This window comes from Mercenaria mercenaria, chromosome 12 (assembly GCF_021730395.1).
Source record: "Mercenaria mercenaria strain notata chromosome 12, MADL_Memer_1, whole genome shotgun sequence".
NCBI lineage: Eukaryota > Metazoa > Mollusca > Bivalvia > Venerida > Veneridae > Mercenaria > Mercenaria mercenaria.
Genome location: NC_069372.1, coordinates 47,359,177 through 47,374,324, shown reverse-complemented (window position 1 = coordinate 47,374,324; position 15,148 = coordinate 47,359,177). Strand labels below are relative to the sequence as shown.

Below are 15,148 nucleotides of genomic sequence, written 5' to 3'. Positions count from 1 at the left end.
AATCTTGATTACTCTGCAGTTTTTGAAACTGATTTGTTTTAACAAAGATAATACATGTTATTCTTCAAAATACACAGTCAAGAGCAAACACATTAGTACTTTTAAAATAAAATGAGGACTTTTTTATTTTGTTTTGTAAAGATATAAAGATTCAAATCTTGTGCAGACGAATAAAATAGTGCTTTGCCTACGTATTTTGTTTTGTAAGCATTTAAAGAATCCAATTATGTACAGAGGAGTAAAACAGGTGTCTGCCTACGTAAAAAGTGAATCAATAGATTAAACCCTAAACATATCTGCGGTATCTTGTTACTGCTTGAATTGATCGAGACTGCATATTTTTCTGATTTTTAATCATTCTGAAGCGGTAATTTGCATTTGAAATTTCAGTCATTTGGTGTTTTGAAGTTAAGATCCTTATACAATTACCTGATGACTAGTATCTTCGTGTTCAAAAAAGTCGCGTAATTAGAAATAAAACTCTATTTCTGCTAATCGTGTTCTTAACTGTAGAGACAAACACATTGTTTATAAGCAGGGAAGTGTTGTTTTTCTTCAGAAAAATGCTTAAAATATAGTCAGACTTATGTCAAAATTTTAACAATATGGCAAAACATTTTTTGTAACATTGCACCCCACTGCATGAATCACATTATTAGTCGCATTGGTGAAAAAATTAAACCAATAATTAGATTCTTAAATCTGAATTGATCTAAAGCTGTTTTGAATAGTTCAATAAATACACAAGTAGCGCTTTGCTTAAATTGTATGTTACAAACTGCCAGAAATTGGCGGTGAATCAAGTTGCGACCTGGCGGAAACATATGTATGCACCCGTTTTAATTTCGATGCAGTTTGGAAAAGTTCAGACATTTTGATATGGAATGGGAGCGTAAAAGGAGTTCGCCTATTTTAAGAGTATTGCAATAAATTAAATACGCACAGACATTCTGAGCGTGGGTGCAGAAAAAAGTCCTTCAGTCAAAAGAAATTTAAAGTTCTCTGTAAGAGTTTCAAAGTCGCTATTTAATCCAAACTGTGGTTAAAATCCCAACAACAGCAAATAGATAAGCTCTGAAAAATTTTTTTAGCCATCAGACATACTTGAAACTTGATAATGTAGCATTTTATAACATCTAATTTGTAAAAATCCGCTTATCTGTCTGTACAATAAATTGAAAATTAAAAGGACACTGAATCAATCTGCAGCGAAATAACAAACAGTTAACAAAATCTGTGGGCGTTAGGATAACCTGGGATATATTAATTATTTGCCCAAATTGCTGAATCAACATAAATCTTAATATTTCATTCAATTCTAAAGCTCACCAATTGAAAAAGAAAGGATGAATGATATGCATGGCAGTTGTATAGTACGCCATGATCTGATAAAAACCGAGGAACATAGGCATTACCAAGTATAATTGGACAATATTGCTAAAACATGTCTAAACTGAAATTTGAAAAAAAAAAATTGCTTACAAAGATTTGGTTGACTTCTGTTTAAAGTCTTTATCCGTAAAATACAAAACATTTTTTATATTACACTGTTAAAGTTATATATATATAAAAAAACTTCATCTGTCACTTCAAATTGTTCCCGTTAACTACATACAGGTACAGACAAAGCTTGTAGAAAGCCGTTAATAATTGCTTCGTGATGCCAAAAGGTCATTATTTTAGATGGGCGTTCTAGAAAGGAAACAAGTTGAAAATTACCATGGGTATACTTTATTGTGAAATTTAACTGGCAAGATCCGAAAAAAATAAGTGTTCGGCATGGAAACATGAAATGTTTCGATAAAGAAAGTTACATATTTTGAAGAGAAATGTAGTACAATGTAACAAGTATTTGATATTGTGCTTGAATATATGCTTGCATATCTAAGACATTCCTAGCTCCATTAAATAAAATTATATAACACCATTAGTATTCGTCGGGGATTTTTTTTTTGCACATTTTGTGGTTGCGTGCATCCTCGAAATAAAATCCCTACGACATAGTACCGTTCGCATTCATTTATGTTAAAAAATTGAAATGCATGAATTAATGTCTCGTTAATGAGCTCTTTTGATTAAAGCCACGAACTCGAATGCCAAAGAAATTAAATGATACCACAGCATATAAAAACAAGAAATATCTTTAAAAATGATGGTCGGCGAATTGTAATAAGGAAAGAAGTTTATGAATTTTTCATCTAACATTCATCTTTCATCTAACATTTTTCAAATTGCAAAACTTAACACCGCACTTTAACAATTTAAATGGTTCTCTTTTAATTTTTCGCAAAGGTTTCGTAGGATTGCAATTTTGTTTCGTTTATCCTTAGACGAATAATTACAGAAGTAGTTTGGTGAAGATTCATGAAGCGGTTCATGAGAAGAGGTCATTAAACGTGTTTATATTTTTAGCTAAATTGGTCCCTATCCTCATTTGTAACAAAATAGCAGGAGACCGTACGATATTGTTACACATCGAGTTTGATAAAAATCCATTACATTTTAGTGGTTACTGCGAAGAAATGCATATCTACTTTTAGCTATAGTGGTCCCTAATAGAGACCAAGTTCCTATATAAATAAATTTGGAAGAGGACAATATAATGATGCCCCAGACCAAGTATGACAAAGATCCACCAAGCAGTTCATGAGACGCTGTACGAAGGCATTTCTAGTTTTAGCTCTAGTAGCCCCTAAAAGGGGTCAAATGTCCCAGCTGAAGAAAGTTGAAAAAATCAATTAAAGGATTTTTGTATTTATTATTTTTATTTATTTCGAAAATAGGCCAACTGATCCCGCTTTAACAAATGCATATTCGCTATTCATGAATCTTTGGACAATGACGTCACACCTATAAAAAAAGTGAAGGTCAAGCAATACAATTGTAATTATTTCAATATTTCTGTTTCATAAGCAAAGTTTGACCGTAGTCATATCACATAGATAAAGTGTATGAGATTCAGTCATTATATAGCATATATATAATGAAACAGATTTCAACTGAGTTCAATATTTGCATACCATACTAAAGAAAAATATTCATATATAATAAATCAGTTAAATAACTTATAACAAATATATCAAAGCAAACAAGTACTCATTTTAATATGCAATCTGAATAAGTCACAAAAGCAAGAATTCTTTTCATATACAGACGACAATTGTAACAAGGAAAATCTTTTAAAAGCTCTTCTCTACATAAAAGACTCTTATCACACCCTTATTCATGTGATACGCAAACCGTATTCAGCTCTTTCTTTAATTTGATATATGTTGGTATTTGAACAGGTTTTTATCTTATTTATTAAACTTACTTATCATTTTGAGATATATCAATATTCTTGCTAAATATACTGAGCCAAAGTTAGCTTTAAAACTGTGAACAGCGTCGTTTAGGATAAACGCTTTGTCTACATTTCACTCAGCGTAGCACAATCAACAGAGTGAAAGAAATTGACACTCTCGTCCAATCAGGCAGAGTGTTACATAAATCTTCCAATTTGATAAATTATCTCTAATGCGTTATCAAATAGTTTGATTTGCAAACTGAAGTCAAGTGGCATAGGTAACGAAAACGAATATAGACGGCGTTCGCCGAAAAATTAAAATGTCATATGCGGATTTAAACAAAGCTCTGTTATTGAATAGGTAAATTAAACAGACGTATACCCACGCTGACACTAAACCAATAGATAAATGCCCCAAAAATGTCAGAATTGTCGCGGTCTGCTAGACCCATTCAAACTTCTTTGGCTGCGAAACAGTCAATTTGAATAAAGTACATTATATTTGTTCTTTAAAATAAATCACGGCTCGATAACATAAACTTGACAGCTTATAAAGCGATCTGTTTTCTTGCAATAAGACAGTTTCTACAATGCAAACATGCACTTGAACGACTGTCGTTTAATTATATATCAATTTTCATGTTCTGTTCAAATTCAAGTCTTTACATGTTGAAACCATTTCCTACCCTAAGATTGCTTTAAAATTCAAGCTTTTACATGTTCGTCTCCTTTCAAAGTGAAGTTTTTACACGTGGATACATTCCCAATGATTGCTTTAACTCGCCATTTAACGTTACGTCTTTTTAACGTTACGTAATCTCCGTTTTACTTGTTTATATCGAAAAAGGCATGGCACCAAATGTTGGAAACAGTTCTTACGTCAGGTTCAAATTCAAGCTTAAACATATTGGAACCATTTCCTATATGACTGCTCTCTGTTTAATCTTTAACATCTTTGAACCATTTCCCATTAATGTTTCAGACAAAAAGTAATAAAAACAGATTTTTTAAAAAAATGTTGGTCAATATATCCATAAGTATTTTTTTATTGATCACACAGCTGATAGTCAAGATACAGTTTAAATAACTTAGTGAGAGTATTCTAGCGAAACTGAACAGACAGTATTATTTGTAACCGAAGAAGATATTCGTAGTAATGGTTGAAACGAGATAATACGTGTAAATTAAACAATTAGACAAATATGATTCTTTTATCTTATTAGAAAATCTTTAAAAAATGTAATTACATATCTTGATTTTAAAAACTGCTAATGTTTACCACGCAGACATCATTTATAACCAAGCTATATTTTAAAAATTAATAGTATTCCTTGGACATAATACACAAGGTAACATATATGTACCACATGAAATCTATAAGAAGGTGTTTTTGGTGGCCCCGGTGTGTGTGTGGGGGGGGGGGGGGGGGGGGTATAGGACAAAAGCAAGCAAAATAATAGCAGATTCTCGGAATGTGCGTTGTTTTATTTTTTTTGCTTTTTTTATTTTTACAACAGTGAAAAGTTTTAGTGCCTTTCCTAAAGAAAGCTGTTTCATATAAAAAATGAGAATAAGTTTCCTTTTCAACTCAAGGTATTAAATCAAATTCGACGGTCACTCTTCTACAGAAAACATCTTTTGTTGTTAGATTAAGAGTCACGCCGACACAACTCATGTCATATTGCGACTTTTCCAGCTTTTGATTGTGCAGAAAGAACCAATATGCCCCTCCATGCATTATTTAGGGATGGGCCGACACCTGGGTAGAACAATCGACCTTCCGTAAGTTAGCTGAATGGTTTATTTGCCTGGAGAATATTACTTTCTGAGCTAGAATTCGAGCTCACAGCGATGAAGGACAAATAATTCTAGGTCAGCAGTCAGCGTTCGGCCACGGAGGCCCCTACAGAAAATACTATTTCGCCTACAACTTAGAGTTGTAGATTAGTAATATTATACGACGAATGTCAATGTGTTTGCCAGACTATTTGCACCCGTTCTTTGAGACATTTTTTCGTAAGTGTTTGTTATTTCACTTTGCTCATTGACAATATTTTCTTCACTGTAAGCATGTGCTCATTTACAACATTCAAACATCCCCTTGACAACTGTCGTTTAATGATAAATTATTTTGTGGTTACAAGTTTTTAGTGTTTTATACTTCCTTTTGTTTTGTACATTTTAAAAGAGGAAGTGAACAGTTTCAAATTTAACCAGTAGCTGTAAAAATAATTACTGTTCAAACATATCAGAAAATTATTAACTTAAATTACTTCTACACGCATGATGCGTCATTACAGCGAAAGTAATCATTACCATGATATTTGTATTGTTTACAGGAAACTGGTCCCAGGCTTATAAAACTGAGTTCGAAGAAGTGTCAGCCCGCCTCACAAACTAAAGTTTTTCTTTAACAGATATAAGCCTATATCTGCCACTTACCTGAACTTTAATATTCTAGGCCTAGTAAATAATGTTTTTATTTATTTCATTTCTAAAGTATGATAAAGAAACCAACAGCTTGTTTTGAACGTTAAACACACGCATTTAATTTAACCAGTATTTTTTGTTGGGATGAGATACACGCCGATAAAACTGTTTTTCAAGGTTTTATGGTGAGTAAAATCCAAGGTGCCCCTCTAGGCATTGTTTAAGGCATCCAGAACTGTCGATCTTCCGCATGCCAGCCGGATGGCTTCCTCACGCGAAGGGTTCTCCACATCAAACAAGGTTTTGAACTCACATTGGTGAAGGGCACGTGATTTGAAGTCAGCGGCCTTAACCACTAGACCAGGGAGGCCCCAATAAACCATTATAGTTTTCTCTGAAATTTGACAGGATTGTCCAAATGGCATATAAGATTTGAAATTAGCCTAGCTACATTGCTGATAAAAATTACATCGATCAAATAAAAAATAAACATTAATTTAAAAAAAAATGAATAGCTTGCATCTAAATTTGCTGTTTCCTTTCTTTTATCAAGCAGATGTCATCCCAAGCAAGCTACACCGGAGAATCTTAAGTATTCTTAAAATACTTTAAATTTACATTTTTGTTCCCTAAAGTTTTTGTTATTTGTGTTACAGGCGTTCGGTATTCATAGCAATGCATAAGTTTCAGTTTAACGGTGCGGTCAGAAAAAAAAATGTTGTCTGTTTATGTCTTGTCTGTTTATGTCGATTGAAGAAACTAAGAAGTTTTCCAATTCTAACGCCCTGTTATAAAGAACAAGTTTGCAAAGTGTCTAACAGAGGATGAAATGCATTGCCTTAATAATAATAGCGTTTTGCGCAAAGCAGTTCTTACCCGTTAAATAATTCTCCTTTTCAGCTATACTATAAACATTTGCGAATGCACTTTTTAAGATTTGCAGCTTGATGGAATATCTTGTGAATTTATCAAAACATCTTCGAGGTCCTTTTTTAAATGTTTCTTTTCAGATATACTATTACTGTTTGTGACTGTATTTTCTAAAGATTTGCAGCTTGTTTGAATAATTTGTGAATTTATCAAAAAGCTTCGAAGCAATAACAAATCACCATTCTCATCCATCAGAGGTTCGTCAAGATGCAAACTAGGGAACTATTGTAGACCTAAGCTTATATTTGAAAAAAAAAACGTAAATGGACAGCATTTTCATTGAATGTATTTGGTAAAGCAATTGGCATACTATTATAATTCGAATAAGTTATGAATCGGGTCATCTCCTTGTCTGACACAAATATAAGGGACGTATGGTCTATTCAGACTGATATTATTGGTTTACACTTGTAAAGGATATCTAGATTAAAACAGGAAAATCCTACTAAGTAGATAAAGATGTCTATTATATTCTTCAATAGGGAAATGGTGGAAAATCTAGCAGTTCGCTTGTTTTTGCATACAAAACGGTAGGCAAATCGATTGTGTATCTAGTAATCGTCAGTAAAATATGTAAATGTAACATAGGTGTGGGTAAATCATATTATATTAATTCTCTACACGAAAGCATTTTATGCCAGTAAAGGACTATGTTAGAATATGTGATGGAAGCATAGAAAACAACCAAACTGGGTTGGATTCGGTTTATGGTAGATTTCGACAACAGAAACACCTTTCAAGTCTCGTGGCACAGGCTTACGCAGAACTCTTTAAATTGGCGTAATGATCTCAAATGATCAGAAATAATAGAAACATTGAGTCAAAGTGCGGGGTGACATTTTTCGGCCATCACATGGCACTTAAAGACTGTTGTTGTGAGAGTGAATGTGTCTCAGAATATTCCAAACTGCATCGATGCTATTAAAATCCAATTTGGGCCATAAGGCATACTTGAAACTGGATTATGCAATAGCACATAACATATTTATCTGTGAGTTGAAAGATTTTTAAAAAATAACTGAATCAGTCTAAATGGAGATCTGTCACGTCACAATTAAATCCATAGGCAGTTTTTTTGCATTATGCCTCTTAAGAAAAGAAGGTAAAACAAACACTTGAGATATAAAAGCGTAGGCATTAAGATATGAAAGATATATCTTGATATTTACTTTCTTTGACCAAAACGCTGAATCAACATAAATCTTAAATTGCCACTCATTTCTAAATGTCAGCTTTTCAAGCATGTGAGATGTAATGCATGACCATTATATTTCGACATACCAGGCGACATTAGATGTCTATATATGTCATATGGTCTGAAACAGTAAAAAGTATAGTTTGGGCAATAACATATATTTAACTTATTCGGCGGCTTCGTAACAGAATTAGGCCATAAGTAAGCTTTGACATTAAAAATCTAAAATCTTTGGCCGGCTGACAGAAACTTGATTTAGCTCTATGAAATTTAAAGTCTGCGATTATGCAATTAAGTTGTCGAAGCATATTTTTGCAGAAATAAAAGGTATTTGTTTACATTTATTTTCCGTCAGATTAAACTTCTGAAGTTAGTGACGTCAGAACGCTTTTGTAACGCGTTATATTTGGCACAAGAAGCAAGACACATATGAAATTAATTGTAAGTTGGAAACGTTATGTATTGCTTAGCTTAAATCGCCAGCACAAAACTAAAGCATTCTCTTCTTAAGGAACGTATAACAAATCAGAAAAATGGAAATTGTAACTGATACTGTGACATTAAATAGTTACTTTTTCAGCTCAAATAAACTTATTTATTCGACTAAGCAGTACATAACGTTTCCAACTTACAATTCTTACTTCTTGAGCCAAATACAGTTATGTTTAACGCGTTACTTACGCGGTCTGACGTCATTAACTTTAAAACTTAGAAGATTATTAAAAATTGTATAACATTCCGTAAAGCAATGTAGTTGTTTTGTTGCATGATGTAACATTCGTTCTATGCCTTTATTATCATGTAATGAATTAACGTTTTTCTCCATATTCAAATACTTCCTAGTGCCTCTCAAATACATCATATGATAAACATTAAAAGTTTTGATTTTTGTGTGTAATTTAAAACGAAATCATGTTATTGAATGAATAGAATGAAACAGAAATCTGCCAATATTTAGCAGCAAAGGCAAAGATCACTTTCCGCCGGTAGGCTAAAGGTTAAGTACATGAAACATTTGTTCTTTATTAAAACGAGAGTTCGATAGTATTTACATTGGTAGTTTACAATGAAATCTATGTTATGCTGTTAGGTACACAGTGACACATGAACAAATGTCATTAGATAATATTCTTTTTCATAAACCCATATCGTGTTACGAATATCCTGGCGAACTGCATTCATGCGTTAGTTAAACATTTTGCACTTTAGTAAGCCATTCTGGTATGGTTTTATTAACGTATTTTGTTATTTAATTGTAAATCACAGCTCAATTGCAAAAAATAATAAAGTCTTTCAATCAGAACGATACGCATAAAACGTTCGTCTCTTGATAAGGCGTAAAAAAATTGTTTGTTTCCGGTATCCCGACCTACCCTAAATTTTGGCCAGACCCAAAATGTTTTTTTATGGCCTTAGAGAATATTTTTTCAACTTTTTAACAAAAATGTACAAAACTGCACTTTTTATGCTTAAAACATGGTCAGTGATGTTAGAAATCAACTCATTGATGTTCTAAATGCATAACCCCCTTATTTGTATAACACGAAAATAATTTCCGAAAAGTCTCACTTAATAAAAAAAAATCAAAACAAAAAAATTCCTACCAACCAACCCTAATTTTTTTTAGCATGTTACCGGAAACAAAGAAGAAAAATTTAGGCCTAATTGTCGTTTAATAATGTGAAGGAAGAAACTGCACAGTCGTCAAGGACGGTATCACTTTTAGATATACCTGTTATGTTCTAGCTTTGTATGAACTCTTTGGAGCATGCTGACATTGCAGTATTGTTAAGACAGTGTTTTTATCTTCCATATCTAAGGCATGTATGCCGAGAAAAAATCCTTGGATGACTGGATTTAATCTTCTAATATATTTTCAGTCAAGCTTTATGAAATTACGTCAAATAATACATACACATGTGGTCTTTCTGTCTGTTTGTCTGTCTGCCTAAGCAATTAAGATAAAACAGATCATTTTGATTACTCTCACCTTGCAGGACAACCCCACACTCTTATGTTCAGGAAAAATACATACATGTGGTTACTTTGACCAGCGTGAAGTTCGTGGTAGGTAACAGCAGTGCGGCTGATACTACTGCTAAAACGTTACAGCACTGCTATAACTTTTGATCAGTAGCAGCAATACTACAGAAATATGGACCTTTAACATCAAACAATAAATATATATATATAACACTAGCTTATCTATTCATGTTAATCACAGAACTAATAACACATTAATATTGTATAGAGCTGTCTTTTTGTATAAATATAAACAATAAGGATAAAAACACGTAAGTGTAAGTAGCATGTTTTTGGTGTTAGTGTATTACGTATGAATTCTCGCGTTACCTACTGTGATGTTTTTTTGACATATTTAGGAAAAAATTCAGAATTGATTTAAGCGCATGTACAATCAAAAAATCATTTATCTAAATCGCCAATCAGTGTTAATTCATTAATCAATGCTAAATTACTAATCAGTTCTAAATAATGAATCAATTTAAAATAATTGAGCAATGCTATTCAAATTGATATTTTATGAATATGATATAATTAAATTCCTTCCATTTTACGTCACATTTTTTACCGTGTGACTAACGCAGTAGAGAGCTCTGAGCATGTTTTACGGACTGCATGAGTGATTTATGCATAAAATATTTTACAATTACAAACAAAATGAATGTACTTTTTGACAGACCATAGACCTGATACATGTCTCTTTAAGAAATGTTAATTGTATTTCTAGGTGTTTTATATAAATGTCAAATAAACACAAACTAAAACCTTGCAAATTTACTTTCATTCATGCTCATGCTATTTGATATGATTTTTAGTGTTTTAAGATTATATGAATTTTACTTTTTTTAACTCATTTGCACACGTTATGTAATTAAAGCAAACTATTAAATACCTTGATAGCTAATGTAATCCCTCACAATTAAAACGTACCTTGATAAGAAATTATTTCGATTTGTCACCAAACAAAATCTGGCACCTTCTGTTTTAAATTTGCAGACGAAATACAAAACTCTGCATGCGTGCACGCGCTTAAATATCAGTGACCTTGGGCGGTCTGTGTAGATCTTGTTTCATATCAATCTATATTTGTCATATCTGTCAGTATTCAATGAAATGTCGGGCATTTAGCACTGAAGTGGTTTAAAACAAAGTGCAAAGTAAATGATCATTTGATATTCTTTCGGGTTACTAACTACAAAAGCTTACATTTATGTATACTACATAGGTCCAGGCCAAAATTAGGTACCTGGTGTATCTGTTACGCGCATATAGCCAATCTGCGCATTTGGTAAATCGCGCAGCGCAAATAACCAATTTGTTATCTGCGCAAAGATTTGTAAATCGGGCAACCTTATATATTTCTTATATGCGCAGGGTAACTGTCTTGCGCGTTTGGTAAACGAGTCTGCGCTTTTAACATATGGATGATATCTCCCGATAACATTGAATATCATTAGAGGGTTAGATTTGTAGGCCTATATAAAACTGTTTAATTTTAAAATTGTCGGTGATCAGGCACGCGTAAAGGTGTGAATTGACTGTGCTTAATTTGTAAAGAACAAGAAAAACATTTTTTTTAAAGTAAATGAGCGTATTTATGCGGTAATTTCAATGAGATGCTCACGTCCCTGGTAGTTTATGGACTAAAAATTTTTGTTGACGGCGGTTTTAAGAGTCATTTGTCATAGGTGTTAAAAAACTTTAAAATGATACAAAATATCCAAAGTATATTTAATAACACAAGTTTTTTTATTTTTTTTTTTTATTTTTTTTTTTTAAATTTTAAACGCCGTAGCCTGTGCGGGATGTCGATCCAGCGCTAATATCAAATCCTGAAATGACACCGATATTTCAAATATATATTGATCATTTCTTACAGATCGTATTGATATTTTTTAATGTTTTGTAGTACAAAAGAGTAATTTTCGCCAGAACGTGAACGAATTTTTGTTGCTGTGCAAGATGTGTCCTGCGCTAATAGAAAATCCGGAAATTACTCTGATAATAACTGCCATAAACCGTGCTAACTTTTACATTGTTTAACAATTACAGACTGATATTGCAAATCTTGGTTTTAAAAATGTGTCATAAATTTATTTCAACATCAGTAAATTAATGGAAGTCGGTCACCAGGTTTCAATATCTGCAGTATGATACAATATGCAATAAATCTCAAACATGCATGAAAGTGTGATTTCCTTCGGATAGCCACATCGTCCTCTCTATTCTTTTCATAACTGATTCGATCACACGCAGTCATTTTATACCGGATATAGGACATAAAGAAGATTTACATAAAAGACTGAATTGCCACACACTTACCACAATTCACCATATCGCTTTTTTTCATCATACCAACGCATATCTCTTGACATGGCCAAGATTAAAAATAAAACAAAAATAAGCAGACTTAAAAGACGATTCTTACAGATCTTTTATACTTATATCATTTTTAATGTTTTATAGTGAGACAGATAGAATAACTAATAAGTTTCGTCAAAATGTGAACGAAATATTACATTTTGTAGATTTGTAAAAAAAAAAAAACTACAGTTTTAGTCTGTAATCGTAAATCTAAGTAAAAGTTAATATGATTTATAAAAGATATTCAAGTTATCCAGATTTTCATTTAGCGCAGGGCACCGAACACATATCTTGTGCAGCTACAAAATATAAAATTTCGTTTACGTTTTGATGAAAATTAGGCCTACTCTTTATTCAATCGATTTTGTACTATAAAATAATAATACTAATACTACTACTAATAATAATAATATAGATAAGATCTGTAAGAATTTTCTTTTAATTCTGTGACTTTTTTATTTTTATCTTATAGACATGTTGAGAGATATGCTCCCGTTGGTAAAAAGAATATTATTGTGAAATTTCAAGATATTTCAATATAATAAAAAAGAGATTTTGCTAAGTGTGTGCTCGGGTGAAGTAGAAAATTATAAAAATAGCCTAAAACATACCAGAGGACGACGTGTGCAAGCTGGAGGAAATCACACCTTCACGCATGTTTGGGTTTTATTGCATTTTGTATAAGATCGGAGGTATTAAAACCTACTGCCGTGAAGTTACTGATGTAGAAACAAATTTATGACACATATTTTAAGTACCAAGATATTCAGCATTTTTTGACATCTATATTTATTAATAAATTGACCAACTGCATGATTTATCAAACACGAAATGCAAATTTCTGATATATAAAGTTACATTTGTTATTTGCGCTGCGCATTTGGTAAATCGCGCAGGGTAAATTTATCCTGCGCAACAATTGGTAAATTGTTGCGCATATAACCAACGTACAAAAATTTGTTATATGCGCTGCGCGTTTGGTAAATAGCGCAGATTGGTTATTTGCGCTCAACATATCCATTGGGTAGCCCTACAGGGTCATATAATTAAGATGACCGGGCAGCGTTTGCTCATAGAAAATATCACTATTTAAACCATGTTTATTTATCGATTGATTTTATTGGGTTTAACGTCGCACGGACACAATTATAGGTCATATGGCGACTTCCCAGCTTTTATGTTGGAGGAAGACCTCAGATGCCTAAACCATGTTTAAGTCTGGAAGGTTTTCGACCTAGTTTGAGCCCATATGTCAATGAAATATAGACACACCCTAAATGAAAGTGTAGTTATGACCCTGAACAAGATTTGGTGCCTGAACAGATTTAGATTTTGAGGAGAGGTCATAGAAGGTGACCGGGAAGTATTCAAACTTAGAATATTTCACTATTTTGACCACATCTGGAAGGTTTTCGACCTAGTTCGGGAACACTATCTTTTGAGTATAATTAGCTTGACTATACGGAGTATACTGAGAGCTATCCTACTCGCCAGTATCCTTCCGCATCCACACCTTGGTTAAAGTTTTGATGCACTTTCTCTCTTTTTTTCTCTTTATCTCTGTGATTACTTGATGGATTTGCTTCAAACTTAAAATGGTTATTTCTTATTATCAACCACATCATCTGGCACAAGTGCTAGAACTCTTGCACTACTATTTTATTTATAATTTCCCTTTTTACTTAGAATTTCATGTTAAAGTTTTGGTGCACTTTCACTCTTTGTCTGTTATTATTTAATGAATTTTATTCAAACTTAAAATAGTTCTTCCACATCATCATCCTCATCATCATATGACACAAGGTCCATATATTTAGTGACTTATGTCCCCTTTTTACTTAGCGTTTCAGTTTAATGTTGATGCTTTTTTCACTATATCTCTGTTGTTACTGAATGGATTTTATTCATACTTAAAACCGTTGTTCTACATGGTCACCCACATCATATGACACAATGTTCATGATGCTGGCACCAAAATGCTGTGAGTTATGCCCCCTTTCTTACAGGAATTTCAGGTTCATGTTGTGATGTACTTCTGCTTTATCTCACTTATTTGATTCAAACTTCATATAGTTGCTCCATATTATTAGCCACATGATATGACACAATGTCATGGTGCATTACTTTTGCAGAAATTTTCCATGAATTATGGCCCTGTTATACTTATATTTAATGTTTTGATACACTTCTCTATCTCTTTTATTTCTAAAAACATTTGACACAGACTTAATTAAGCTATTGTCCAATATCTTCATCCACATTGGAGTAATTAAACACTCCAGTGACAGCTCCAGCTTCCTTAGATGTGCCCAGTTTCATTATTCAGCATCGAAGTTTAGTCGAGCGCGCTGTCTCCTGTGAAGCTCTTCACCCTGTACACATATTTTCTTCTAAGCTGTAAGACCAACTAATAATTACATCCTAAAAGCTCACAAGAATTCAGTATTTGGCTGTTCAAATATTCAAAACCTTGCACCTTTATATAGATTTCTACTTAAAATACCATTTTTTCCAAGTTTTGTTAACAGTATGTAACTTAAACCTTAAATAATCGACAACCATAATCGGTGCTAAAATCCCCTTAGAATTCATGATTAGGCATGCACAAATGGCAAAATTTTAAGAGGTGGGGTGGGGGGGGGGGGGGGGGGGCAGTACCCCCTCATACAGAAATAATACAATACTTTCTCAAATAAATAACTACATGAATTTTAATACGAATAGCTCTAAAACACATAGACCGAAAAATGTGAATAACAATATTTATAGTTTTAACTCTTATAATAAAAATTTCATTTGAAATACAAACTTTTCTTCAGTGAAACACTAATTTTGTGAAACTTCAGTTAATGACAAAATTTAATTATTCTTAAAATTCAGCAGAATCCAGGATATAGTGTTTAAAATACAAAAATAAATGC

The 15,148-nt window shown here is 32.6% G+C and overlaps 1 protein-coding gene across 2 annotated transcripts in view; it reads right to left on the bottom strand.

Annotated features, from left to right (window-relative positions):
• LOC123533707 (non-neuronal cytoplasmic intermediate filament protein-like) overlaps positions 1 to 10,925 on the bottom strand; it is a 28,233-nt gene extending 17,308 nt beyond the window's left edge. The window contains exon 1 of one of the 2 annotated variants that reach the window (XM_045315497.2): positions 10,794 to 10,925. The gene's annotated coding sequence lies outside the window, so the exon portion shown is untranslated. Of the gene's footprint in view, positions 1 to 10,755 lie in introns of both variants that reach the window. The other variant, XM_045315498.2, reaches the window with a different exon arrangement.
• Positions 10,926 to 15,148: the final 4,223 nt, after the last annotated feature.